The 27,222-nt window shown below is 48.9% G+C and overlaps 1 long non-coding RNA gene across 1 annotated transcript in view; it reads right to left on the minus strand.

The window, feature by feature from the left end:
* The window catches only part of LOC110483939 (uncharacterized), a 98,349-nt gene extending 71,147 nt beyond the window's left edge, over window positions 1–27,202 (minus strand). The window contains exons 1-2 of the long non-coding RNA XR_014957581.1: window positions 4,259–27,202; window positions 738–991 (exon numbers count right to left, since the gene is read on the minus strand). This is a non-coding gene — a long non-coding RNA (uncharacterized LOC110483939). The remainder of the gene's footprint in view (window positions 1–737; window positions 992–4,258) is intronic.
* Window positions 27,203–27,222: the final 20 nt, after the last annotated feature.

Here is a 27,222-nt window from a genome sequence, read left to right on the forward strand (position 1 = left end):
GCTCATGGCTAAACATGGGGAATACCAGCAAGAACACTGCAAAGTGCTGGCATAAAATAAAAGAGTGTGCTTCTAAACTCCCTGTTTCCTGTCCATGGAAAGTTCTTTGAAGTGCCTGTGCTCAGGGCAGTGCTGGAACACCCGTGACCCAGCTGACCAGCACAACGCTGGCCTGAGACACAGCGTGACTGCCCAAGCCCTGGGGGCTGCCACGGGGCAAGAAAGGCTCTGAGGGGAGACATGGAAGAGTTAACCTCAAACACCCTGATCAGTCCCCTTCACACTGGAAGGTTGGTTTTGTTACTTGAGCAGAAAGTGAGAAAACACAGCCTCCACTCAAGGAAGGTGAGAAGTGCTGTGAGCCCGGAAATAGTCCCAGAGGGGTAGGGGAATGGGCAGCCAGCTGGAGCAGCAAGGACAGAGAAAACATCCTCCCTACACACAATATGGCAACCCCTGACCCTGCTAGTTGGAAAGAAACACAGGTAAAATGACTGAAAAAAAAAAAAGTGGGCAAACTCAGGCTGCCCAGAGAAGCTGTGGCTGCCCCATCCCTGGAAGTGTCCAAGGCTGGGCTGGACAGGGCTTGGACAAACCCGGGATAGTGGAAAGTGTCCCTGCCCACAGCAGGAGGTGGAATGAGATGATTTTTAACGTCCCTTCCAACCAAAACCAGTCTGTGAGTCTATGAATACAGGTACAAAGATTTTTAAAACAAAGGAAGTGGTCAAACTCACCCATTTGGTGTGAAGGGCAGGCAGGGACACCACAGTGCTCCATCAGCAAGGGGTAAGGGATGTTCATCCACATTTACTCTCAAACACAGAACAGCTCCACTCTCAGCACCTTCACCCTCCACCCAGTCAGTCTTCCAGGGCCCAGCTGTGTCCCTTTCCTGACCAGGAAGAGGATGGAGGGGTCTCCCAGCAGAGCCAAACATCTCAGCCAGCTGGAATGTCAGCGACATCAGCAGGACCTTTCAAGGACTGAGCTAAAAGAAAAACAACAGAGAAAAAAATATCCAAACTTTGTCAGACTAAGCCATTACAAAAGACCATCAAGTTCCTTTGTTGAAGTAAACTGAAATCCAAAAACATTTTTCACAGCCAACCCCAAAGAAAATTTCTTTGGTTTTGGTTTCAGAAGCTTTTCTGCAGCTCTAAAGGCATTGGCCAGCTACATTTCTGAATGAAATGGCTCCTCAAAATGAAAACTTGAGCAATTTTGTTTTAAACTAAGTCAGACAGGACTGGAGCTGTAATCCCATAGGAGTGCTGGATGTGTTTCCTTGGCTCAAAATGACTTGCTGAGTTTTCCCTGAATTTTGTGGATATTTTTGCTTGACCCCACATGGCTCAGGCACAGTGACAAAGCACCTTCAGACTGCAGTCCTTGCAGAGGAGCAGTGACCTGCAGGGATACCCCAGTGCTCCCTATGTCTTCAGAAACCCCCTGTGGTGGTGGGTAGGCACAGTTTGGAATAGGTGTTAGGGCTTTTTGGTGAGTGAGCAGCCTTTCCCACTTCTATTTTAATTCTGAGGGTCACTTCTCTTCATATAACCAGCACAACCAGGGTGAAGAGATTCCTTCATGCAACATCTCCAGTGTGAGCACTTTGCCCAAAAATCCCACAGGCAAAGGCAGAGGGACAGCACAGCAAATTCATCTGTCATAAATTCCCTCATGGTGTGACAGGCTGGTCAGCACCTGTGTCTTGCTAATGGCAAAGGGATCATCTCTTCCCTTCTTCTTCCCAGGGGCTTTCATTATTACAAACCTTTAAAACACAGACAAAATGGCCAGGAACTAACCCACACATTTTCTCAGCATGAAGCTCCAGACTCACAGGTCAGGCAATGTCCCAAAATCATCTGCTGGAATGCTGTCCCAGACATCCACCTAGAGCAGCCCTACACTCAGCCTCCTCCCGTGCCTTCCAGGAGCATCCTCACTCCTCCCCATTGATTTAGAGGATGGCTGGGATATTGTCTGTGGCCCTGGGAGCTGTGGGAAAGGGAAAAGCAGAGCTGGGAGGAGGCAGTGGCCTGGTTTGGGGTGAGGATCTGTGCTCCCCATGTTTGCCCAAGGTCAGGGGGCAGTGGAGTTGCCCCCTACCCTTTGCATCTCTTTACCCCTATTTCTAGACAACCCTTCCCACTGGCATGCCGAGGGCCCTTCCATGCAGGGAAGTATTCAGGAATTCCTGCAATTAATTCCCTGTCATCCCCAAGATAGCTCTGCTGTGTGGAGGAGTGCCACAGCCCAGCAATTAGGGGCCAAAGACAGACTGCCAAGGGAGGCACCGAGGTCACACCTGTGCAGCTCCAGAGCCGTGCCGGGAGAAAGCCCTGACCAAGCTCCGGAGGGAACGGCAGCTCCTAAGTCAAACCCAAGTAATAAGATGGTCTTGTAGGGGGAAAGATTAATCATTATTGGCAGCAAAGAATGTGCAAGTCTAACAAAAGCTAAAGGGTTTTTTATTACAGTCCAACTGCAGCTGGGAAGACAATGTTAGCTAAGAATCATTAAATCTGTTGAAGAATAAATTTTCTTTGATCCAAACCATAAAATGGGAGTGAAATCCTCTTAAGCCAGCAGCAGCTCCTAATGGAACAGGCATTATAATTTTTTTGCAAACCAATAATAAAAAATAAAAAAGGGTTAGATTATTAAGTGAATAGATTAGACTCCCAAATGGTAAATATTTAGTCAAGCAAAACCTGCCTAATTTAATACCTGCCTCAATTAATTTTTCAGCTTGGGATTATAATTGAAGGGAATAAGGGCATTTTTTGACTGTACAAACAGGGATTCATGAACCCTGTTTTCCCAGAATTCAGGCAGGAGAAGAAGGACCTAGGGAAACTTTCCCTTGCTAACCCCCAGGTAACATCAGTGCTGCTGCACGTGCCAGTGATGAGCTGGCAGCTTTTGCAAGCCTGGAAGATGGAAGGTGAAGCCAAGGTTCCCTCTCACAGATGGTCATTAAATTTCCTGAAACATCTGACCAGGAGGTCACTCCTGATATTATCAAATATAAAAAATATTACAGAAAAATTGAAGCAATTTATTACTGCAGTCTGCTTTAGTCCCTGCTTTCAGGGCAAGCTTGGGGTATTCCACCCTCAGTGCTTTTCCCTCTCTGCCAGACACAGGAGATGTGGGAAGGGAGTGGAACTCTGAGCTCCAGCATTTACACGGGCTCCGTACACCCAGGTGGGAAAATTTACCTACCCAAACCCTTCTCTGGGGCAGGTGGTTCAAAGAGTGTGTCCTGTGCCCAGGGAGCCTTTTCCACTCCTGACACTCCTCCTCTAAGCTCTGGACAATCTGTCTTTCTTCTTCATGGGCTGTGCTCCCTTCCCACTCTCCAGAGGATATCCTTGGATGCTCAGACCTTTCAGGCCTCTAAAAAGTTTCCTGATCTAGACATGGCCTCTGCACAGTGGAGTTTTACATCAGCCCCACTCAGGTGAGGCCCCACCTGCAGAGCTGCCTCAGCCCTGGGGCCCAGCACAGAGAGGCCGTGGAGCTGCTGGACAGAGCCCAGGGGAGCACAGGGAGATGCTCTGAGGGTGGAGCCCCTCTGCTCTGGAGCCAGGCTGGGAGAGCTGGGGGTGCTCACCTGGACAAGAGAAGAATCCAGGGAGAGCTCAGAGCCCCTGCCAGGGCCTGAAGGGCTCCAGGAGAGCTGGAGAGGGACTGGGGACAAAGGATGGAGGGACAGGACACAGGGAATGGCTTCCACTGCCAGAGGGCAGGGTTAGATGGGAAACTGGGGAGGAATTTCTGGCTGGGAGGGTGGGGAGGCCCTGAAACAGAGTGCCTAGAGCAGCTGTGGCTGCCCCTGCATCCCTGACATTGTCCAAGGTGAGGGTGAATGGAGCTTGGAGCACACTGGGACAGTGGAAGGTGTCCCTGCCTGTGGCAGGGGGTGAGACTGGATGAGCTTTAAGGTCCCTTCCAGCCCAAACCAGGCTGGGATTCTCTGATTCTATGATTTTTACAGCTCATATCCACAAAACACACTGACATGCTCAGTAACAGCCATCCACAACCACTCACTATCCCCATCACTTGCACGACAGTTCTCCTAGAGATGAAGATTACTGGAGCAGCTGCACTACCAAGGGGATACCACCACAAGCTCTATCCTGGAAAGAACCACATGGCCATTGGCTTGCAGCTGGCAGCCAACTCTGCTCCTGGAAGCACACACTGCAATAAGTGGGAATAAGAGAAACATTTGAGTTCAAACCTTCCTGCCTGCAAGCATTTCTGATCCTGGCTTGACCAGCTCAAACTCAGCTCCAGGAGTGTAAACTTCAGTGCATGTCTGAAGTCTTTTGGGGAGGAAGATGAGAAAGCACATGGGTTTATCTGATATAGATCTTGCTCTCACATCAGAGCTCTGTTGCTTTTGTTTTCCAGACAGGAACCTCGCTGGCAAGTGCTGGTGAGTGCTGCAGGCTCATGCAGGCTCTCCACACAAACTCCTGGTGCAGGTCTGGTTATATGTTGTGCACAAGGGTCAGCAGGGACAAAAATGAGAGAGAAATGGATTCAATAATGAAATCTTGAAGTAAAAATGTGGCTGGTCAGATGACAGCAACAGAGAAGGTCAGGAGTACTTTAGACCCAAACAGCTCTTAAATCCAGGTAAGAAATGGGACATCTGTGGCAACAGCAGAATCATCAGAAATAGCAGTTAATCCCAAATTGGGAGCAAGCAAAGTCCAGGGCTTGCCAGGGAACAATATGTCAGCAGGATTATGGGCAAACCTTACAGGGCAGCTGTGATTCTGAAGGCCTGAGAAGGCAATTGTGATCAAAGAGGCACGCAGGCACAAGAGGAAACAGCATGGAACCCAGAATCCTTCTCCTGAAGGCAGATGGAGGTGAGTGACAGCCCAGCAGATCCTTTCCAAATCACCCCCCGGGTCCCAGGAGCAATGGATGGGGACTGCTCACGTGACACTGACTGACACGCTGCAAGATCGTCTGTGGGAAAGGAACAAGAGGGGTAATTTTATTGTCACGTCCCGCAGGGGGGTGTAAGGAAAATCACAGCATGAGAAAATGACAGTGTATCTGTCTGAGGTCATTTGCATGCCCGGATAATCTGTGGGAGGAGAGCCAGAGTTGCTGTGTTTGACAGAGGCAACATCACGACAATAGGCCTGGGAATCGAGGTATTTGCAAGCCCTGAAACCAGCCTGGTGTTTGCTGCTCTCAGAAACCAAAATGACCTGACTTCATCATTTAGGCTTCCATGATTACATTTTCCTCCCTCATTATGGGCTGTATGATGGTCTCATCTTGCTGATGGCAGAGAGGGACAGTCCCACGCTCAGAAGTGTGCCCATATCCCAAGGACACACTTAGGGGACACAAAGAGACTATACACAGGCAAAGGAGAACACGAAGGCAGACACTGAGTAGCAGTAGCTGTGGGCAGCCAGTGCAGCCCAGTAGATTTTAGCAGGGATCCAGAGGAAGGAAAAAAGGCTTTGTCAGTGGTTCCAGGTTGCTCCTCTGCTGCAGAGGGGGTAACCTGGGAGAAATGATGGGAACTGGCATGGCTGGCAGGAAAACTCAGCATCTCTGCAGTGGAAAATCCAGCTGATGGTTGGATGGGACAGGGCCAGGAGGACAGGCTGCCTGCAGAATGCACGGCACTTCACAGGGAGTGTGAGGGAGATGGTGACAGGTTGGGTGAGACTCACTCACACAACCCTTTAACACTGCACTGCCAGAGGCTCCCAGGAAAATCCCAATGATAAGGTGTGTGGAACTCTGCACAGCACTGATAAGTGTGGCAGAAATCTGATTGCTTCGAAAACCTGGGCATTCCAAAGGGATTTCAGCTGGGTGCACAGGGAGGACGAGTTGGATTTCAGAGATAACCTTTGGGCAGAACCATCCAGCTTTCAGCAGAGCCCAGATATGGGTATTTAGAGAAAGGTCAAGTCAAAGAGAATGGAGGGGGCGAGTGGATGGTGAGAAAGAGAATCAAGAAAGGAGCAGGGAAGAGCAAGTATGAGGAGATTTAAAACTCCTGAGCTGAACCCAGGAGGTAGGTGTCCAGGAAGGGCTGTCAGAAAGCAGAATATGAATTAATTTGGACAGTGCAGGATGGTTTAGAAGGAAAGTGATCACTCTGTGAGTCATCAGCAGGACATTAAATATGCAAAATTTGTAAATAAGGTCACCCTGAGAGGGAACACGGAGCAGGAAGAGAGAAAGGCTGGGCAAATAGCCAAGGATGGAGCAGGTGAAGTAGCTGACAGTACCTGAGGATTGTCAAGCAGGGCAGGCACAGCCCCAGATCCATCAAGGCAGAGGGAACCATGTCCTCCTTGGGCAGAGGGGAATAAAAAACCTCCCCCTCCACCAACAGGTAGACTTGTCACTACCAGACCCAAAGAGAAAGCAAACTGTGATGTCAGTGTGCTAGTGGCAGCCATAGATTGGAAAAGACAAGCCTACAGCTGCAGCTGGCAGGGAATTGTGTGGGAAGCTGAGCCTAACCAGCATTATTCAGCTGCTTCCCAGGTGCTGGAAGAGCCAGAGCTCGTGTCTGTGATTGCAGGGGCAGGAGCAGTGGGATCCTGAAAGGCTCAATTGACCCCAGGTTACAGAGCCAGCTGGGCACATGCCAGGGCTGAGCTCACCCACTCACCTGGAGCTGGCTGGGAAGCAAAAGGCAGCTCAAAGGCAACGCCGGGTTACCTTGTTGCTGGCAATGGCCTCTCATTTATCAGCGAGGGATGCAGGCAAATTACACAGGGATGTGGGAGTGTTGCAGGTGTTAGGCAGCCACCCTGAGAGCTCAAGACAACAAAGAGAGCCTGAAAAAAAGCAGATCCATTTCTAGCTGCAGAGAGGCTCTTAGCAAGTCCAGCAAGCCCCAGGCAGAGCTAGGGGAAGGGGGGCTGGGAACAGACCACTGGGACAATGGTCCAAGGACAAAAGGGCTGCATTAAAGGGCCTATTGGCAGTTAAGCCAGGTTTAAGAAATTTTGCAGCTGCCTAATCTGAGGCTAAAAATGAGTCAGTCTTAAAACCTGGAAATGCCTGGCCAAGTCAGGGGAGAAGAGAGGGTGAGGCACTTAAGCACTCCAAGCATTATGTTTCTTTCTGTCTGCATGTTCACGACAAAGGCAAACCGCTTTCAGGTTTGAAGTACACACTCCCTGATGGAAGCGAGACATTATACAGACCTGATGTGGTGCTGTGATGGGGTGAGGAGCCTTAACATCTCTGCCTGGTGCAAGCCCCAGAGGCAAGGTTCAGTGAGTTGGTGCCAGGGTGACTGGCAGAGGTTATCCAAAAGCCATATTCCATGAAATGCAGTCAGTCAGGACAAAGTGGCCTGGTCTCTGCAGGCTGCCTGCTTTCCTGTTTACCTGACCCAGCAATCCAGGATTTCTTTTACACAGCTTCATTTATAAAAGAATCCAGTCTGCAAAGCACAGCTTAGCCCAAATTTCCACTACCAGACTTCATCAGATCACTCCAGGCTCTGAGACCACTGTCTCCACACAGTAATAGACATTATCCTCAGGCTTTGTGTGTGTTTATGTTACCCTTCCATTTTCCCTTCAGATATGACATGCAATTCCTAGAAAATATGTTATAAACTCTTCTGCTCTGGAGTTCTGCCACCTCTGATTGCACTCATTTGAGCCAAGGATGTAGTTTCAAAGTAAATCAATAAACAAGGCTTAAAAGGGTCCTACAGACAGAGACTGGGGACAGCACCACCTCCCCCTCCCCAGTTATCTCTCCTGTGCTTCAACCTAACCAAGTAAATGGCTGAAAACCGAACAGGAGAACACTTCCCAAAGCTCCCCAGTGCTGCTTTACAGTATGGAAGTAGGGGCCAGGGCTTGCCTTGCACCTGGAATGACACCTCCAGTGTTCAAAGTCCCTGGAGTCATCAAATGAGCATTAGTGGGTGTCACAGCACAGTCAGGGCTGTGGGGAGGCTGTCCCAGGGATCATTGGCAGGGCCACTCCTCACTGCCAGCCTGTGGCACCCACAGGGGACTGCAGCCAGGGTCTTCTGGCTGCTACAGGTGGTCCTGAAGGCACCCAAGGAAACATCTCAACCCCAGTGAGACACTTGAATGGCAAACCTGGAAAGCCTGGATTCAGAAAGGGGCAATGCACCTCCCACTCTTACTGAAGACATTTAGGGCCCCTCAGGCTTGTTATCACATAAAAAATAACACATCCAAGTAGAGCATACCTAGATTTATCTGGGAATTCCAGGGGAGCACATCTACACCCCTAATCCTCCTTTACACTGCTTGTGGTTTCTCGTACTTCCCAGAACACCAACAGCCATACAGGCACGGGATCTGATCTTTGGGAGTCTCCCAAGAAGCTCTAACAAGGTTGTACCTCCTCAAGCAGCTCCTCCAAGGTGACCCATAATGAACTCCATGAGCACAGTATGGACTGCTGGCTGAACACTTCCCTAGGGAAGAGCTGAGAGGTGGGTTATTCATCACCAGGAGCTGTCCTGCTCTCCAGGATCAATGCACACACAGGCAAGGGAACTACCAGAGAAACCTCTGACACAAAGCCTGCTTGGATGCACTCACAGCAAGATTTACAGAGCAAATTAACTCCACTGGTTGAATTACTTGCATTTTTTTTTTTTCTTTCAAAATCTCCAAAGGCTGCATAGAGACAATGCTGACAACTCAGCCAGAGAGGAGGGCTGCTGTTGCACGCAATGAAAATGAAGACCCCCTCACTCTGCCACCAAACAACTGATGGGTTTTTGCCTGGCTGCATCTTCAGCTGAGATCTCCATTACCTGTGTGCTGATGGTTGTATTGGTGTGTCTGCCTGGGCTTCCTCGGGCCCGCTCAGGACATCTGCTCTGTTACTTTTGCTCTCTGTAAAACAGAATGAATCATTCAGGGAAGAAGTGATCTCTTGTTTTGGTTGTCTTCATGGGTTGGTCTCTGCTCAGTGCTCTGTGCTCTGTTTCCAAATCCAGCATTGTGTATGCAGAATCTGACTAGGGGAGTTTACACCAACAGAATATACATCCAATGTAGCAATTACACACAGCTCTGGAAGAGCCTCCCACACAACATACTGGCACAGTGAAGCTCCTACTAGAGACACGTGGGACGAGCAGCCCACACGTCTCCTGCACAACCAGATTACTCAGCCCTGGAGTGCTGCTTGAAGCAACATTTTCTTGGGATTCAGGGAGAGATCCCACAGACTGCTGCTCTTTTTTCTGGGGTCTGTCCTCATTCACAGAGCTATTACTCATTGCCTGTAAGGCTGGATGCCAGCAAGGTGCTCTGAGCTATCCCAGCCTGCAAAGAAGGTTCCTGTGAGCTGCACTGAGTGACACAACTGCCAGAAGCCATATCCGTGACATTCCCTGTGTCTGGATCCTCCCCTGCACAGCACCAGGCATCTGAACTGCACACACTGCTGTGCTGCCTCAGTTTCTCTCTGTGCCTCCAGCACAGGCTTCCCTGCCCCTCACCCAGGCAAACCCCAAATTCAAAAGGCCAAATTCTTCCCTGTGTCCATGCAAAGCAGCCCCTTGTCCCTCCCACCCTGCCCAGGACTGTAGAGCCTTGTTATGTAGCCCCAGTGCAACACTTGCAACCCCAGAGCTGCTTTTCCTGCTAGGAACCATCCCCTGCTCTGGACACCTGCAGCACTGAGCAGCTTTAGGGGTACTCAGCCATGGGGTAATTAATGAACACACGTGATCACTTCTATTATCTGCAACTTGAAGGCAACTCTTATCAAGGCAGAGCTGGAGCTGTGCCCACCCAGGGCACAACCACATCTGGGACCTTTGCTCATTCATTCTCCCTGGCTGCTCAGGGAGTCAGGTGGTGCCGTTCCTAGAAGGTGAATAAATTATTACTGCAAATTACTCTGATGAAGTGGCTTTTATTAGAAAGCCAGACACAAAGGGAGTTTGCTGATTGGCTCCCAGTGATGTCATACCCAGCACAGGACTCAAATGCAGAGATACGAATTTTCTCGTCTGTATTTTGCATATAATTTTCATTTTCTCCTGGTAATAAAGACACCAGTGAAGCCTTTCACTCGGGGAGGGTGGTGGGGGGTCTGTACTGCTCAAGTGGCTGATGAAAGTGAAGTGGCCTTTGTTCCTCTGTCTTGCAGGGAAGCTCAGGCTAACAGTTTGCACCCACAAAGGCACTGTGGTTTATTGCTCTATTACACACCCATCATTCCATTTTCATAGGTGGAGAGCAGAAAAATTGGCATTTTTTTGGCTTCATTGTATCTAAAATCATTTTGATCACAGAGATTTTGTTATTTACAAGCTGAAGCTTAAAGTGCAGATAAAGCAACAGCTTTCTGATTGTCATCAGAAGGTTGGTATAGGGCTTTGGGAAAAAACAGACAGCAAAATCCCAACTAATTATTTCTTTTCCAAGTTTCACATGGTGGTTGTTCCTCCCTGCAAAGCCATTGTGAACTCTCGGTGAAGTCTGTCAGAGGCAGACTCAGTGACCAGCACACTGCATGCTCTCATTCCTCTTCCATAATTCAATGTCCTACCAAACTTACAGAATTTGCCCAGGAAAAGTTCCAGTTTTAATAATTTCTGAATGCAACAGGCTTGCTGGTGCAGCTCAAACAGCAGAGCCCTGTGTGGAGAACAGGCATGGAAGTATCCCTTGCCTCACTGAACTGGAATGAACTCCCAAATTCAAGTGAAGGCTGTGGTTTCTTCAGCAGCTCCCTCACGCAAGGCTGCCGCAGTTCTGGGCTCCTGTTGTCCCTACTGAACCTGGGCACAGGCACAGGGGAAGGTTTTCCATACCTTCCTGCCTCCATTATGTACCACCGAGGTGTAAATTTTGCTGGGATGGCCAAGTGTAACATTTCCAGCCCTGGAAACAGGCTCCTGCTTGTTCTGTGCAAACACTGGGCTCTCCTCCAACAGAGCCAGCACAAATCCTGAGCTGACCTACAGTGCCTGCCTATTCCCCTTTGATTATGGCTCCAAAGTCATTTGTCCTACAAGGACAGAAAACAAAACACATCTATCACTTGGAAGATGTCCTGGAAGCCCCCAGACAGTTGTGCTGATGAAACTGGACACTGAGGGCTACTGGAGAGCTCAAATATAGTTAGATTGGCTGTTCCCAGTCCTGGGGTCACGAACTCCCTGCAACATCATCAACTCCACTTTGTTCCAGGTGGCTCGAAGTTGAAAATTATTCTCTCTTATCGTCTGAAGATTTGCTGAGCTGCCTGCCCTTTGTGGAAAACAGGAGCTGTCCTCAGAGTCCTGGATGTTGGATCTGAGGCTTTTGAAATCCTGAGAGTGAAGGTGCAAGGAGCAGGCATCCAGGAAGGAGAGTGCTTGACTGTGAATCAGAGTGAAAAGGAACGTGAAGGCTGCAATCCTGGGAGAGGATGCTGGCTGAGACACACGGCCAGCATCAGCAAAAAGGGAACGGGCTCTCAGGTTTAAGACCTGGAACAGATTCAAATCACCCCTTTTAGGTCTGACCTCTTTGCCTGTCTGAGGAAGACAGCAGAGAAGGGAGGGAGCCATGAATCTTGGATCCTGTCTTTATGTGGCTTGGCCCTACATCCCTCCTTGCTTTTACCACTCTATGTGTAGAACAGAGGGTTATTAAAAGCACCAGGAGAATCTCAAGTAAAACAATTTTACTGTTTTTAAGAGCTTTGTTATAGCATCTCTGGAGCTCTGGTTTGAACCACCACAGACCATTGTCGGGAAGCTCTAAACAGCCTTTGGATATTGAATTACTGTTCAGAAATGTATCAAATTCCAAAACTACAAACACCGTCCAAAAAAAGCCTCTGTAGAACAGAACACGCTCAGACAGCACAGACAACAAAACCATCATGCTGGCCTAACTCAGCTTCCCTTCCCCACCCAGAGCAGCAGCCTTGCCCCAGTCTCAGTCCAGCAGTGTTACTTCCCTGGGAAGCAGCCGGGCTCTAGAGGAGAACACAGTCCCACCTACTCATCACTCACCTCAAAACGAGAGCCCTTCTATTGCTTGGCTTTTAATGAAATTGGGGCTTGATATCTCAGTCAGCCCCTCCCTTCCACTTGAGGACAGCATTAGCATCAGTCTGGATTATAATACGCAGTAAGATGTTCTGGGGTGATATGAATCAAAGTCCTGAAAGTGGGATTGTGTTTAATTAATTGTGGCTGACAGATGAAGGTATTGATCGTGGATTGAGAGGTTCAGGACTGACCTGGGGAATAATTATTGCAGGGCACACTGTGTTAGGGTGATATTTTTTTAATTTCTGGCAATGTAGGAGGGAAGCAGGGGGGAAATAAGTGAATAATTGCAGCTAATTAGGACTTGTGTGTGCATCCCAAATTAATTTGTTTGAATAATCAACCACCAACAGCAGTCTGATCCAAAAGGAAAAGGAAACAACTGCTCAGAAGGACCTCAATTCCTCCCATAAATTGTGCAGTCCCACATCTGCGATAAATGTTTTATGGAATCGAGGCCCTAAATACAGAAGGGGAATCAGGCAAGATTATTGAGTGGAAACACTTGCTTTTGCCTAAGATCTAGGATAAATCAAAGGAGGTGAGTGAGGCTGAGGGGTGGCAGGGTGTGGGACAGCAGATGATGCTCTTGCCGTGGCCCCCACCCATGTGCAACAGGACCCCCCGCCGGACTGCCCTTCCCAGGTGGGACACGGGAGGTGCGGGATGCTCACGGGGGGATCAGACACACAACTGCTGTCGCCGCGGGGAGCAGGAGAGGCGTCTCGGGCGAAGAGAGGGCAGATGGAGGCGAGGCTGCGGCAGCAATCTGTGTCCCGGTGCCCGGCCCCTCGCTCCGGTCCGCGGGATCCCCGTAATCCCCCCCGGCAGCCCTGCTGCTACAAACACTCTCATCACCAGCACAGCGGGGGCAGCTCAGCACAGACAGCGAATGATCTAGCGGGGGGTTAATAAAAGGACTGGCGCAGAACAAAAAGCCTGTCAGCCGCCACAAGATGTGCTCTCCTCCCCTTGTGCCCCCCAGGAAATTAAAAACCGGAGCCTGTGGTGTGCACTGTTCTCTGTGGGACTGGACGGGGCACTGGGATGTGGAAGGGTAGGGTGGGAAGGGGGAAGTAAGGAGTTAAATGTTTGTCCCAGCTGTTGTTTCTGACGCGGTCTATCGAGTGCCGCTACTCTAAAGGACCAGACTACCTGGTCTTTCCGACCCTGAAGAGATCAAGGCACATTTCTGTGTGCTGCTGCCAGCAACCCCTCCTGGAGAGAGTCCACTACGTCCTGCCAGGCTGCTCTGCCTGACACCACCGAAGTCCACGTTTCCATGGAAATGGGAACAGAACGGATGCCTGTGACACGACATACCTTTTCTGATGTAGATTTGGACCATTTCTAACATCCCTTTCTAGCGACAACCTTCAGGACTGGATATTTTGCGGGCACAACCAAAACAGAACAAGAAGGGGGAAAAGATATCTAATGGTATGAATCAAACCCCACCATCCTTTCTGGTGAGCAGCAGCTGAACTCGAAAGTGCATTAATCCATTAAAACACCCTTCCAGGCAGAGAGACCCCTGCACTAAATACAACACCATTCACAAGGGCACAGTGAGGATCTGCCCCTCGCCTCTCCGGGCTGGGTTGGGTGAAGTTTGCAGCAGCATCTCCCTGCCGAGGGCTGCGATCTGGTTGCCGTGCCCAGCCGGGCTGCGCAGCGCGGGCCCGCAGCGCCCTCTCCCGCGGCACCGGGGCACTCCCGGCGCCGGCTCCGCAGCAGTCGGGGCTGCCCTGCCTCGCCTGCCCGGCAGCGCCCGGACGGGGACACGGGCGGTCAGGTACCGCCACCCAGGGCTAACCCCGGCACACCCAAACCAGCAGCGACTTCTGCGCGCCTTGAGGGATTCTGGTGAGGAGAGACAGGCAGAAGGCTTTGCCTACCTACAGCTTACCAGCAATGCTGGGTACTTCAGATAAAAGCGAGGAGGTCACAGAGGCTTTGCTGAGGGCATGTCAGTTTGGCATCTCCCAGAAGAGTGTGGAATAAAGCCATTATCCCTCTCTTGGACACAGTGCTCAGCACGTGAGGTTTGGCTCCACCTCAGGGTGTCAAGCAGCCAAACCTTCACCGGTCTGTTCCCATACAGAGGTTTTGTACAGCCTCTCTCAGCAGCTGCTCCTCTCACACGCTGCCCTGGGCACTGTGCTCTGGGCATCTCTATGCCCACACTGCAGGCCAGCCTGCCCTGGACCTCACTCCAGACCCATCAGGGCAGCACATTAGGAGGAGAAATAGGAGATATTTGTAAAGCCAAAGGCAAAGCAGTGACAAATTTTGTCTCTGTAAGGAGTTTGCTTGGGATTATTATCATTTTAAAGAGCAAGTTACTGCTCCTAGAGCAGTAACTTGCCAAGGACTTGAATAAAGGAGCTTCATGAATGCAGATACATTGCATAGACAGAATAAATAAAGCTGATCCACAGCTGCCATTTAACTTCCCAGGTGGGTGAAAATGAGACGTTCCCACCCCCAGGAGATCCAGAAAGGGCTTCAGCCCCTTCATTAGACACAGAGAAGAGGCTGAGATGCCAGGCCTGGCTGAGTGCTTTCACCCTGTCAGGAGAGCAACATGCTGGAGGAGTCAGCCTTCCCCCAAGGAACATCACTCCCAGGAAGCAAAGGCTTCCTGGCTACCATGAAAACTGAAAACTCCTGCCCTTCGTCAGTGCAAGGCTCTCCAGGAGGCACCAGTGTAAAGCCAGATCCAGCTACACCCACAGGACATTCAGCACCACACTGCAGCTCCTGGAATAAAGTCAGCAGGATAAATGAAATAAAATGGGATTTCAACTTACCAGAACATTTCATTCAGTCCAAAAACAAATGAGAAGCCCAGGGCTCCCTCTAAGCAAGAAGCAGCAGCACTGTGACATGTCCCAGCCTTGCCCTCCCCAGTGTGGGCACTCACAGCATCTGGCCAGATGTGCCCTCAGGCCCTACCCTGGCTCATGCACCAGCACCAGCTGCTGGGAAATGAGTTTTTGCAATATTCCTTCCTGCCACATCCATCTCAGACAGTAGAAATAAACATGTCTCTCACACCATGTTACATGTCGTGACAGATCTGCCCAGCCAAGACATCCCTTGCAACACCAGCCTCGATTTTTCCCTGATCTCAGTGGATTTGGCACCAAAGGGATTTTCTCCAGGCTTGGGAAGACTGTTATTTCTTTTGGTGCCATTGGGGAATCTGTGTCTGCTGTGTGGGAGATCAGATGGGGTGAGTGCAAGCAGCACTGTAGTGACAGGAGGGTGGCTATGTGGGGTTGTAACAGGGCTGGGAGTATGCTCCATGGTAGGCAGCAGGTCTGTGTTCCTCCTGCTGCTGAACATATCCCTGCACATATCCCCATCCCCCAAATCTCATCTGTCCTATATCTGCAGTGAATGTATTTTTTGTCTCAGGAAATAGAAAAGCAAGAATTTACCTGCTTAACGGATTTTGCTGGGTCCCACATGTCCACAAAGAGCAGTGTAACACTGGCAGGACCTCTTGGTGGTAGTTCCATGTGGTCTTTTGTGTGCTGGTAATAGAGGATTTGTTCTTTCTTAGCATTTCTCTGCTTTTAGTCTTCCACCACTGCTGGCTGTGGTAACATGGAGAGCACCAGCTTCAGGGAGTGCAGGGACCGAAGTGAAGAAATTTCCCTTTTGGTGCTCTAGGTAAGGAGCAGATCAAATCCAAAGGAGACATGGGCAAGGTCCCCATGCCCCTGACTCCATCACTGAACATAAACACTCACCCTGGAATCAAACATTGTGCCAGGGTGCCACATCCAGCTCTGGCAGCCTCAAAGGTCCCCTCTGCTCACTCTGTCTGCACTCTATTTGTGGTCACCTCAGCTGCTGACTGGCACCACCATGGCATCAACCTCAGGAGGGTGACAGTGACACTGTCCTCACAGAGCTCTCCTGGCTGAAGCCCTGCCAGTGCTCAACACCTCCTCACTCCTCACTTTGCCCTGGGCAGGCTCCAAACCCACCTCTCCCACTGCACTGCCCACAGCTCCTCCCAAGCTCACAGCACCTGCTACTCCAGCAAAGAAGTGAATCCCAGTAATGTGAGGACACTTGAACAGCCCCAGCTTTGCAGGGACTGCAGCTGGTAGTTTGTGCCTCCAGGGTGACACTGCAGATGAAAATCAAAATGCCAGAAATGACAAAAGGAATTTTAAAAAGCATTTTCTGCTTTTAGGCAGCTGAGGGATGAATGGATCTAGATTCACTGGGCTTAGGTCAGTCTTGTCTGAGATACACAGATCCTTCTTCTTGCTTTGTCCTTCCAGCTTCTTCCCCTTCCCAGAAATACCTCAGTTGAGTCTCCCACTGTGCAACTCCCAGGTCAGTCTTTAGAGGAGCTGCAGTAGCTTATTTGTTTAAATCTCCGCAGACACTAAGTCTTCTCAGGAACCCTCAATCTTGACAGAGTAGCAAATATTCATAACTGTCAATGTGCCTTGCACAGTTTGTTCTCAGATTGCTGCTAACTGCACCCAAAGTTTGGCTGATGCCCTCTTTTTCTGCGTTTTCTTTTACACTGAACAAAGATCTCGTTTTGCCATTACCTGGTAGCATTTATGATGTGTAAGGTTACTCAGGGTCCCAACTCTGTACCCTTGTGTCCTTTTCTCCTCACATAGATACAAGCTGCAGCATGCCACTTCAGCAAAATGTGCCAAAGGCATTGGGGGGACACTCACAGTACAACTGCTCCTTGGGAATTTGATCTCTTCCTTCTCAAAAGACCTTCTGTCCTTGAAATACAGCTTGAACTTTTCACATGAGACCACAATATGCTAAACATTCTTGTGCTATTTAGAGACATCTTTGCTCTGGTGGCAGCAGTGACATGCCCAGGAAAGCCACTGCTCTGCTGGCACTCCATTTACTGGCAACAGGTGACACAGTCAACTCCATCACTGAGGGATAAGACCTGCTGTGGGCATGTCACATGGATGTAAATGTCTTCTAACAGTTCTCTTTGGTAGGGCCGACTCAAGGCTTGCAAATATTTGGAAGCAAGATGGGAGTTTTTACATTCCATCAGCCTCTGAACAGGCAGCACACACCTTTCCTGAGTCGAGTCCAAACCTCAGGAATTCAGCAGGTATCTGCTGTGTGCTGTTACAAACTAGGATTTCATCTGAGGTTTATTCCCCCAACTTGCAGACTGATGGCTTTGTGATTATGATTTTACTCAGCTTCTGTCTTGAGATGTTTCTGTGCCTGTCTGAGATTATCACTGGGCACTGCACTGATTCCCACTTCCCCCTGATTGCTGTGCTAATGAGACACTGGATAACCCACATGAAAAATGCTTTTCTTGGGTTGAAGGATGGTATCACTCCCCACATTTCACAATAAGGGCACAAGAAGACTCCCCAAAACCTGCTAGCCTAGGAAATGAACCTAAATCCCTGCTCAGAGGGATTCAAGTTCAATTCCTTCTCATGGCATCTGCTGAATGGGCTATGCAGCACCAACCAGCCCTGCCTGGAGCAGGACAGAACCTTGTCCTACCTCCCTCACCTGTTACCCATGAGCAGCGCAGGGCTCACAACTGTTACTCTCTGGCCTGCCAAGCAAAAATTGCTATTTCAGTCAGAACGTTGGAGGCTGATAGGAATCTGACAGTCCATGGCTAAGCTGCCAGCTGGGAAGTGGGTGGATATGAATCTTTTGTCAAATAGTTAAACTGCCTTTTCTCCATATTAATTAATTCACAAAGAATGTATCCTTTCCTGGGTTTCACGACTGAAAACAAAGCCAGTCTCACCTCCCCTGCACTATCTGTCAGTCGTACCACAAAGTGTGGAAGTGCTCACTCCATTGTTCCTCATGTGACCAAATCCTGGGAAAAAAGAAAATCCCTGCACTGGCTTCCAATTCACCTGAGCTTCTGGGCTGCCCCACATTAATTTTTCTACAGCTATACCCAAACAGGTGGTTCTGCCTTGAACTGATTCACAGGGCCATGACCCCAGGCAGAAGCCTCAGCACAGACTCAAAGCACTCAAGGCACTGCCCAGTTCTATTTTCAGCCCAACTTTCCCTCAGTTTGTATTAAATGCCAGGTGTCTGTTCGATATCTCCACCGCAGTGGCAATCCTCAGATCACATTTGGTTTCCCATGGACCAGATCCAAGGAGTGATGGATAGCTGGACAGGTGCCCAGCTGAAAGCTCAAGCAGTGAGAAGCATCTCGGCACCTGTGTCTTGACAGATACAGAAGCAGGCTGAAAATCCAGCTGTCCACAGGCTCCTGCTCCTCATCTGCTAGCACAGTTCCTTGGATAATCTCAAAGCCTACTCATCAGGTGCTCAGGGCATAGCTTGTGCCCTTTCCCAGCCCCATGTCCTGTGCAGCTGCCCAGACCTGTCTTTCTCACCTTCAACTGCCAGCTAAGTGCTAAATCTGTAGCAGACTCCAAAGATTATCAGCTCTTTTCCTGTAAGGAAGCTTTGTTTGGGAAAGGCTTGCTCACACACCTCCATATTTGGCACCTTCGCACTCCACTTGCAGTGAAAACCAAGCTCAGTAACACCTCTCCCCTCCAGAGCAGGCCACAAGACAGTCACAGCATGTGCAGACTTCCACAGGTCAGTGTCCCACCTCTGGAACAGAGAGACACCTGGGAAAGGGAAAACCATCCCTCTCTGCTCACCCTCTAGATATGGAGGACTTCAGAGTCCTCTGGAGTTAAAGGGTTCCTTTTCAGACAACTCTGAAAAGAAGCTAGTCCAGATCAACAGATTGTTCTTTCCTGGTTATTTTTATACTGTATCATTTTTTAGGTTAACAAGCAGCCAAAACTGTCCTTGTAAGCCTGAGTTTGGCTAAGGAGAGTGTTCTGTCAGCAGCTGATTCCTCAGGAGGAAGTCACTGAAAAGTCTGCTCTTCCCTTCAGAGATGAATGACCTCCTCCAGACAGCAGATGGAGTAGTCACTTGCTACTGAGGTCTTCTGCAGCAGGATGTTTCAGCTAGAGGAAAAGGGGGAGGAATAAAGTGACATTCTGTCTTGGCCACTTCTGAGAAGGGAAATGTCACAACAGTTTTTTCTGAAATAGAGAGAGCAGCAGAAGTAGAGAAGCATCAGTTTGTTTTCTTCTGTACTTTTGTGAAGATGAAGGAGGAAGAGTCTTTCTCAATATGTCCACCATGGAGAGGCTTTCAGTGCCTTCTCTCTTCTCTTTAACCCCTTATCCCCATCAGTGCCCAACAGCCATTTCTACTCCAGATGTGCTGTGCTCTGAGGCAGGTAGATCAGCCATCCCCCTCACCCAAACAGCCTGAGGATACTGAAGGAAGCACTCAGTCCTGCAGCACTAACAAAGCACAGCTGGGCTCACAGAATGGAGACAGAGTAAATCACTTGCAGACTTGCAAAAGACAGTCTCTGGAGCCTGAGCTGGTTGATCACCCAGCAACTTCCCTGGGAACCTACCTGGGTTTCCCTTTGATCTCTTTTGGTTAGTACTTCTCCTTGTCATGTGTGATGCCCAGCCTAGAGGCAAGACATCCTCACAAGACTTGTAAGTGCCACAGAACTACAAAGGAAAAAGGAATTTTATGCTCACAAAGCCCCAGAAATATCTATACACACACATAAGAAAAAACAGATTTCAAATCTTACAAAAGGACTTACTGTGCTCTGGATTTCTGTGGTTTTCAGTGTCTTACAGCTTTATTTCAGGATCACAAGATACTTTCTTTGAAACCTTTACAAGCCCTTCCCCACACAACCAGTTTTAGCACCCCTTTGCTCCTTCACTCTCTATTTTATAAAACATTTGCTGGGTGTTCTGACTGTGCATCACTTTTCTCAACCATATTTCTATTTCTCTGATTGTTGCCTCTTTATGGAAGAGTTTAGAGACCACAACCACTACCTTTGGTCTCTTTTAACACCAAGCACTCCCCATGCCCTATGCTTCCTGCATTCACACAGAAGGAAAATACCAGGGACACCTTTGTCACAGCAAATTTCGTGGCCCAAACCTCTGTGGACAGATCTAGAGCCGACAGCTTTGCCAGGCACTGCTATTTATGAGCTGTGGCTGTTAACACACAACCCAGGGGGGGCCATGTGAGCAGTTTACAGTATGAACTATGAAATACACAAGTAGATTTGGCAGTCTCAATGGTGACATTCTCAAACAACTGCCTCTCAGAAGACCAATACACACATTCACTGCAAAGTCTGATTCAGGGCTTCAGCTGGCACATTAAAATATGCCCAGCTTACAGAATTGCATCAGGTACATCCTATCCGGATCAGCCGCCCCCGAGGGAGCAGGACTGTGCACCTGACTGCACATTCTGCAGTTCCTGGAGCTGTAGCACAGCCTGGAAGGTGCTAAGGAAGAGACAGGGATCAGGAGGGTGGAGCAGAGGTGGCCCTGGTGCTGCTCTGTGGGAAGTGACATGACCTGTAAGGCAGGATCCCTGAGGATGAGCAGCTGATGTCACCTCACGTTGTCCCCACCCTGAGTGATTCTCCCACAGGGCTGTGGGTTACTGGAGTGACAAAATGGCAGCTGAGCCAGTGGGAGAGAACCACTCCCCATGGACACACACCCCCATGCCCACTACCCAGATGATGTGTTTCTCTTCGAGCCAGATCTTATGAGTACTCAGAGAAACCCATCATACCTGAGATAGCTCTGCTACCCCAAACAGCATAAAATTAGCAGGATGGCTTCTGAGGTAGTGTTAGTAACAGAAAAAGGTTTAATAAAAGGCAAAATAACAAAGGTCTTACAGAGAAAAACTGAGCCAGGGCCAAGAGGTTCTTGCTCCTGCTAAAACACCTCACAAAAGCAATTATTTACTTTGTTCTTGTCCTTTTCTAGTGAATTACCTAGGCAGGACCTCTTGGCCTCTGTCCAGTCAGACAGCCCCAGGTCTGAGGTGAAGTCTCAAAAGTCATATTAGGTGTCTTTTGTACCAAACTGGGAGAGAAACTTCTAGGCTTTTTGCCTTTTTAAGCAGACAAAAAAATAATTTAGTCACTCCATCAACAGGGGGCAAATTCCTACACCCAGACTGTCTATTCCAGATACGCATAGGACACACACCAAGCAAGGAACAGAAACAGGTTATGTTCACACTGATAGCTCAAGTGCATATTTGCTGGTAAAACTGTGGGGCTCTCAGCCCTCTCTTTTCCCTCTCCCGTGCTCACAGAAATCTGAGGCAGTCCTGTCCCTTGCAAAGTGCCCTCAGAAGCCCCCCCACCACCCAAGCTCTGCAAGCTGAAAGACCCTACAGCACAGCAAACACTTGGCCTCTCTAGTCTCACCTTTCCAGGCCTGCCTAAATCCTTCTTCCATAATCCTCTGCCACAGCAAGGGCTTCAACTACAGCCTTAAAGGCTGCAAATCAAAGGCTTCTCAAGGATCCAGCTTTTGGGTGTTTTCTACAACAGTAACAGAAATAAAGTTTGCCCTTTTGGCATGTAATTTTGCTGGTGGGGCTGTACTACACCAGTTTGTTAGTTTGAAGTGCGTGATGAGGTTTTAGCAATGCCCTTTGTATCACAAGGATTAGATCAGGTTCAGTGGGCACCAAACATTTCAAGGCACATTCACTCCCAACAACGCTGGCACTGCTGTTAGTGCTGAAAAGACATGAATATAAATGATAACAACCATAATACAGAATCCAGAGTATTTACAATGAGATACAACCCACAGAACACTCACCAATGGCCATGCAAATTGGATGGATGTAGGGTACTGCAGAATAACTTGAGTTTGGATTTCAGAGTTCCTTCCCAGAGATAAGACTGAGCATCTGCCATCCATCTTCTACCTTGCCAAACTGAGAATACATGAAAACACTTCCAGCACTGCTCTGCTCACATATACCCATCCTTTCTTCTGAACAACACATCTTTTGTGGCAGCATATGTCACAGTTGAGATGGCCACAGAGCCATGGTACACAGAGCATCACCGTGCAATTCCAGAAAGCTTCACCCCACACAGAGTAACACCACACCACTTCAGAAGGCTTCAGGCACCTGCCCTCCTTGTTCCTCAGCCCAGCCTTTCATGCCCCTCATGTTGATGCAGTGCCCCTGTGTGCCCTCTGTTCCCTTTGGTGGCTGGGCAGTGCCCCTGGGCACCCCATGGCTCATTGCTGTCAGTGCTGCTCAGCTGCTGCTCACAGCTGCACCCACTGGGGATGAGCTGCAGCCCCACTCCCAACCACCACAAACTGTGCACCTACAACCTCTAACACATCTAATCATGCTGATGTTTACAGGGCCACACCTGACAGATAAACACAGGTTTCACTGCAGGTCTCAGTTTCTGACAGTGTTGTAGCTAGAGTCACACAAGGGCAAGATTGGAAATGCAGTCAAAACATCTTCCTACCAAAGTTTCTCACTTCCTGAGGATGATTTCCTAACCTGTCTTCTTCCCACAGATTTTAGTTGTTCCATCTTCATTGATCTGAACCATTTGCTCCAGAAACAAGCAGCTCAGCAGTCACTGCCACCACCTCTGATTGCTTGGGGTGTTCACTAGCAGAGGTAGTGGCTCACACCTGCTCCAGTTCCTGTGGATTTTCTGGAAGCCAGGCTAGTCACCACAGGGTGTGAGCAACCAGCCCTGCAAAATCCAGCAATTTGGCTCCAGTTGAAAGAAATGCATAAATTTGGACGTGGATGATGCCAATTCTAGCCCTGGTGTCTCGTGCAAAATGGAAACAGTTCTGCTTCCCCAGTGCTGAGCTGTCAAAAACTGAGAGGTGGCAAGGTCTCCAAGGAAGGCAGATTCATAACTTTGGAGGGAGGGAAAGAGATTCTCTGTGAAGAAATACTTTTGCAACAGCAAATCTCTCCAATGTGGTTCAGATTCTGCAGAACATCCACACAAATGGCATCTGGCAGCTTCAGACTCTTCCCAGCTCTCATTCTGGGAACAGAGTTGCCAGAGAAGCTGATACTAATTATTTAAAACTGGGACTTGCATATTTCCCATGCGATTCTACTTCTAAAGTGCTGCACTACTGAGGAGAGGTTTGCAACTGCCAAGACATGAAAGAGTGTTTGTTATTAACACATCACTATATAATTAGGGGCTTAGCAGGGGGCTGGGCATGCACATGAGTCTTCCTCTACTGCTGACAGTGTAGATGGAAGTCCCCAGGTATCCCATTAGGTGACAAGTGAGAATGAGTACTGCAGCCAAAACTAAGCAATTTGGCACAATTTAGTAGAGAGATGGCACTTTCTGCTCATAAAGGGCCCAGAATTGGAACAGCATGAGATGTTTCTGATTGAGATTGAGCTGTGCTGGCCAAGCTGAGTGGGTGTCTCACAGAGCAGAGCAGCAGTGGGTGCTGAAGTCCAGGACTGAGATCTGCTGGCAGAGCTCAGATGGGGAATGTTGCCCAGTTTCTGAGAACAACACCGAGTGTGTATTTTAATTAGAGCTCCTCTGCTCATCTGCATGGCTCAGCAGAAACTTTGTGAATTTTCCAGGCCTTTATTAGGATCCATCCAAAAATCCTACCTTCAGTTTTTTTTCTTTTCCTCACCAAGTGAAGCCACACCAGTAGCAACCACCTACCCCACGTGTTCTGCTGCTGGCTCCCATGGAATGTCATAGGTAGGCACTGACTCCATGTATATGGAGTGATGTGTGGCTCTGGGAAGAGTGCTCAGATTAAATGAGGCCTGTGAGCAAAGGCAGTCTGATAGCAAGGTATGATGACACACAGATGAGTGAGCTGGACACACAAAACCTGAGTAACTGACTCCAGGGTGCCTGGGGAAGGCAGAGATAAGGGACAGTGTGCTGGTAGTGCTGGACAGGACAGGAGCTAAGAGGGCTGCAAGGACCTGCCACCCAAATCGTGCCCTGGGTCCTGCACAGTGTTCATTGGCTCCAGCCAGAGACTCCATCCCAGGCACTGCAGACACACATGACCAATCCCAACAAAAATAAAGGAATTCATACTTTGGGAAGGCTCCTTCCCTCCCTGTGTTGTGCACTGGCCTAGAGTTTAACTGGCCAAAGCAGCTCAAAGGGAATGAGCTCATTTGAATATGGAAACTCAACTCAGTACGGAGTAAAGACAATTCCTTCAAGCCTGTGAGTTCAGAGAAAGAAAAACAGGTTTCTAGATCTCCTTTGGGAACTAGAACCTTTGGCTTTCACCCCTCCCTGCTTTTCCTCCCCATGCCCACCCTCATTCCCTTCCCTCTTGTCTCCTGCCTAATGAGGGTCTGGCAAACCCTCATTTGTCCAAACCAAGCCCGTGGTCTGAAAAGCAAATTCAGTGAGGTCAAGAGCTCACACAGACAGGTCTGCCAGTTCTGCGTGGCCTGAGAACAGGTGCCACTGTGCAACTCTCCATAGCTAATCTTCAAACAAGTAAAAATCACATCCTTTGTCTGCTTCCTGCAGAAAAAGGGTTTTTTCCACCTTTTTTCTTTTTTCCCCATATTTTCTCTCTTTTTTTTTTTCCCTAAAGGGAACAAGTTCCATTTCCAATAACTGAACACTGATTAAAACCACTGGCCTTCTACCACACCCCCCACAAGTCACAAGCAGCTTACACCAAAAAACTGTCAAGAAAAATATTTCTTGTACAAGGACTTCATAATACCAGGGAAAAGAAACAAAGGAAAACTGTTGACATTAAATTTTAACTCTTTCCATTCTATAAAATATTTTACATCTTACCCTTCTCTTCTCATGCTTTTAATAAAAGTATCCCAGTGAAAATTCAGTAAGATCAATTTCAACTCTTTGAAATGACACACAGCAGTGACCCAGAAGCAATCGGCTTGCTATTTCCAGAATTAAACAGGTATTTAAGTAATACTTTCTATTCAGTCTGAGTTTGCTCATATGCATCCAACAGCCCTCTCTGTTACCTCTAACTGGAATTCATGGGGTGGCTCAAGGGCAGGCAATAAGGAGCTGGACTTCAGTTCTCAACCAACAGTTTCATCTCTAATTTTGCTGTTTGAGGCAAATCAAGATCTCCGTCGACTTAAAAAATAAATGTTGACCAAGAAACGGGTGTTCAGCTCTTTAACTGAACAGGTTCCCTGAGAGAACTTGTCTTTTCAAAATCCTCTTATTTTTGTTGGCAGATTGTAAGATTAATCATACAATTACCTTTGCAGCCTTATTCAAGTGCACTGCCAGAATTGTCCATGGAGTCTGAACACCAGCAGTTTACAAAAATCAACTGAGGCGCTCCTCCTCAGCAGCATCCATTGCATCGATGTGGAAACTGCATCTGCAGTAAAAAGCCCCAAACTTCAGTCTTCAGGGCAACAACTGTATCAGCATCAGGTGACAAACTAATCACCCCAATTGTGAATTGTGCCTTAATTCCCCAAAATATTGCTGTGTCAGATTACTGCTCACAGCCACACCCTGACATGGGACTAATAATGGGGTCCCCGAGCAGTGACAACGCTCTGGGTTGAGGCTGCCCCATGGGCACACCTAATTATGATGTTCTGTGACAAGGCTAAAAATACGCCTGGTCCCACAGGTGAAGCCCTCATTGCAGCAGGGTTTTTGGGCAGGTATGTACTCTTGTCTCTGCCTGCCTGGGCTGGAGGGCTGTTTGTAACCACAACAGCCTCGAAGGCCTCTCCCCCAGGGAGTGTGAAACCAGCGAGATTTCATAAACAGAGACAGATCAAACATCGTCCAGAAAAGCACTGAAGAGGAAATGATTAAATCTGTTCACATGAAAAAGCTACTGACAAAACCCAAAGACTACCTGAGCAAAGGAAAAGGGGGGGTTACACATTAACCAAGCAACTCTGGGGAGCTGAACAGGGTCTGAGAGAAGATACCACTCTTTGAAGGGCTGCTGTGGCAGGAAGGTATTAGAGGATAAAGAACTGCTTGAAGGATCTATTAAAGAATAGGGAAGGCAGAAAGACCTCTGGTTTGTCTTCACAATTCTGTTCTTAAAGATCATTACATTATCGCTTTAGGTTCAAAACCAGTCATGCCCCTGGTCACCATCAGCTGTCAGGTGAGGAGGGTTTTTTTTCTCTCTCCTTCACCAGCAATTCCAGCCTCCATCATCTGCCTGGCCTGCCCATCTCTGCACCCTCAAAGCTCTGAGGAATAATTTCAGACAAAGAGAATACATAAATAAATGAGGAAGTCCTTTATGGCAACACCTAGGAAGAAAGGGAACCTGATGGGCAACCAATGAGCCCTGAGGGCCAGACATGAATCCATGAGCATGACTGCTGACTAAATACCATCCTAAAAAGAAAGAAAAATCAGCAAAAAAGCTTTGCACTAATCTATCTCCTTTACTGCTTGCTTTGTCAGAGTCTGAGGAGATGACAATCACTCACAACACAGAACTGAATAAGGAAATTATCGGCTGCCTCAGCCAACGCGCTGTGGCACACAGTTGTCAAACTCTTGCAAATTTTGTCAGAAGCCTCTGAATGAACGTTCCTGCGCTTTTTAAAGAAGCCCAGAAAAACTCCCTTTCATTAAAAAGGGAAAGCTCCCTTCTTGCTCACTAGAGCCTCTCTGGGATGGATGCACCAGGCAGCAAAGGGCGCTCCCAGGCTGCTCCCAGCACCCGTGGCCTCAGGGGTGGGAGGCCACCTCACCCGGGGAAAGGCACTGAAGAGGGTGAGACCGGAAATTTTCCACCAAAAAAAAAGCATATTAGGGGCGGTTATTAGCTTCAGACAGTGACTGGGGTGATGGATGTGAGCCTTTAGAAAAACTTTGGTGTGAGGCAGGCCAGAGGAGCTGTCGGACTACAGGCGCTGCATTGCTGGGGCAGAGTGGGAATACAACACAGACCCACAAAGGCGTCGGGGAACAAAGAAATAATGGCACCGTGAAGAGGAACCCCGGGGAGCAGCAGTACCGCGTACATAGGAGGGTGCAGGCACGATGCCAGACATCAGCTCAGCCTACTGAACGCCATAGCACCAGGGCAGTGCTCACCGTAGGCTCCTCATCCCGGCTGCCTGGGGGCCCGGTTGCCTCGGCCCGGCCCGTTCCCGGAGGCCTCGGCCCGGCGGCGCCGTGAGGGAGCCTCTGTCCCGCCATGTCCCCTCACGACGCGCCGCCCGCTGCCGCCTACGCTATTCTTGTGCCGAGT

This window comes from Lonchura striata, chromosome 10 (genome assembly GCF_050655825.1).
Source record: "Lonchura striata isolate lonStrDom1 chromosome 10, ASM5065582v1, whole genome shotgun sequence".
NCBI lineage: Eukaryota > Metazoa > Chordata > Aves > Passeriformes > Estrildidae > Lonchura > Lonchura striata.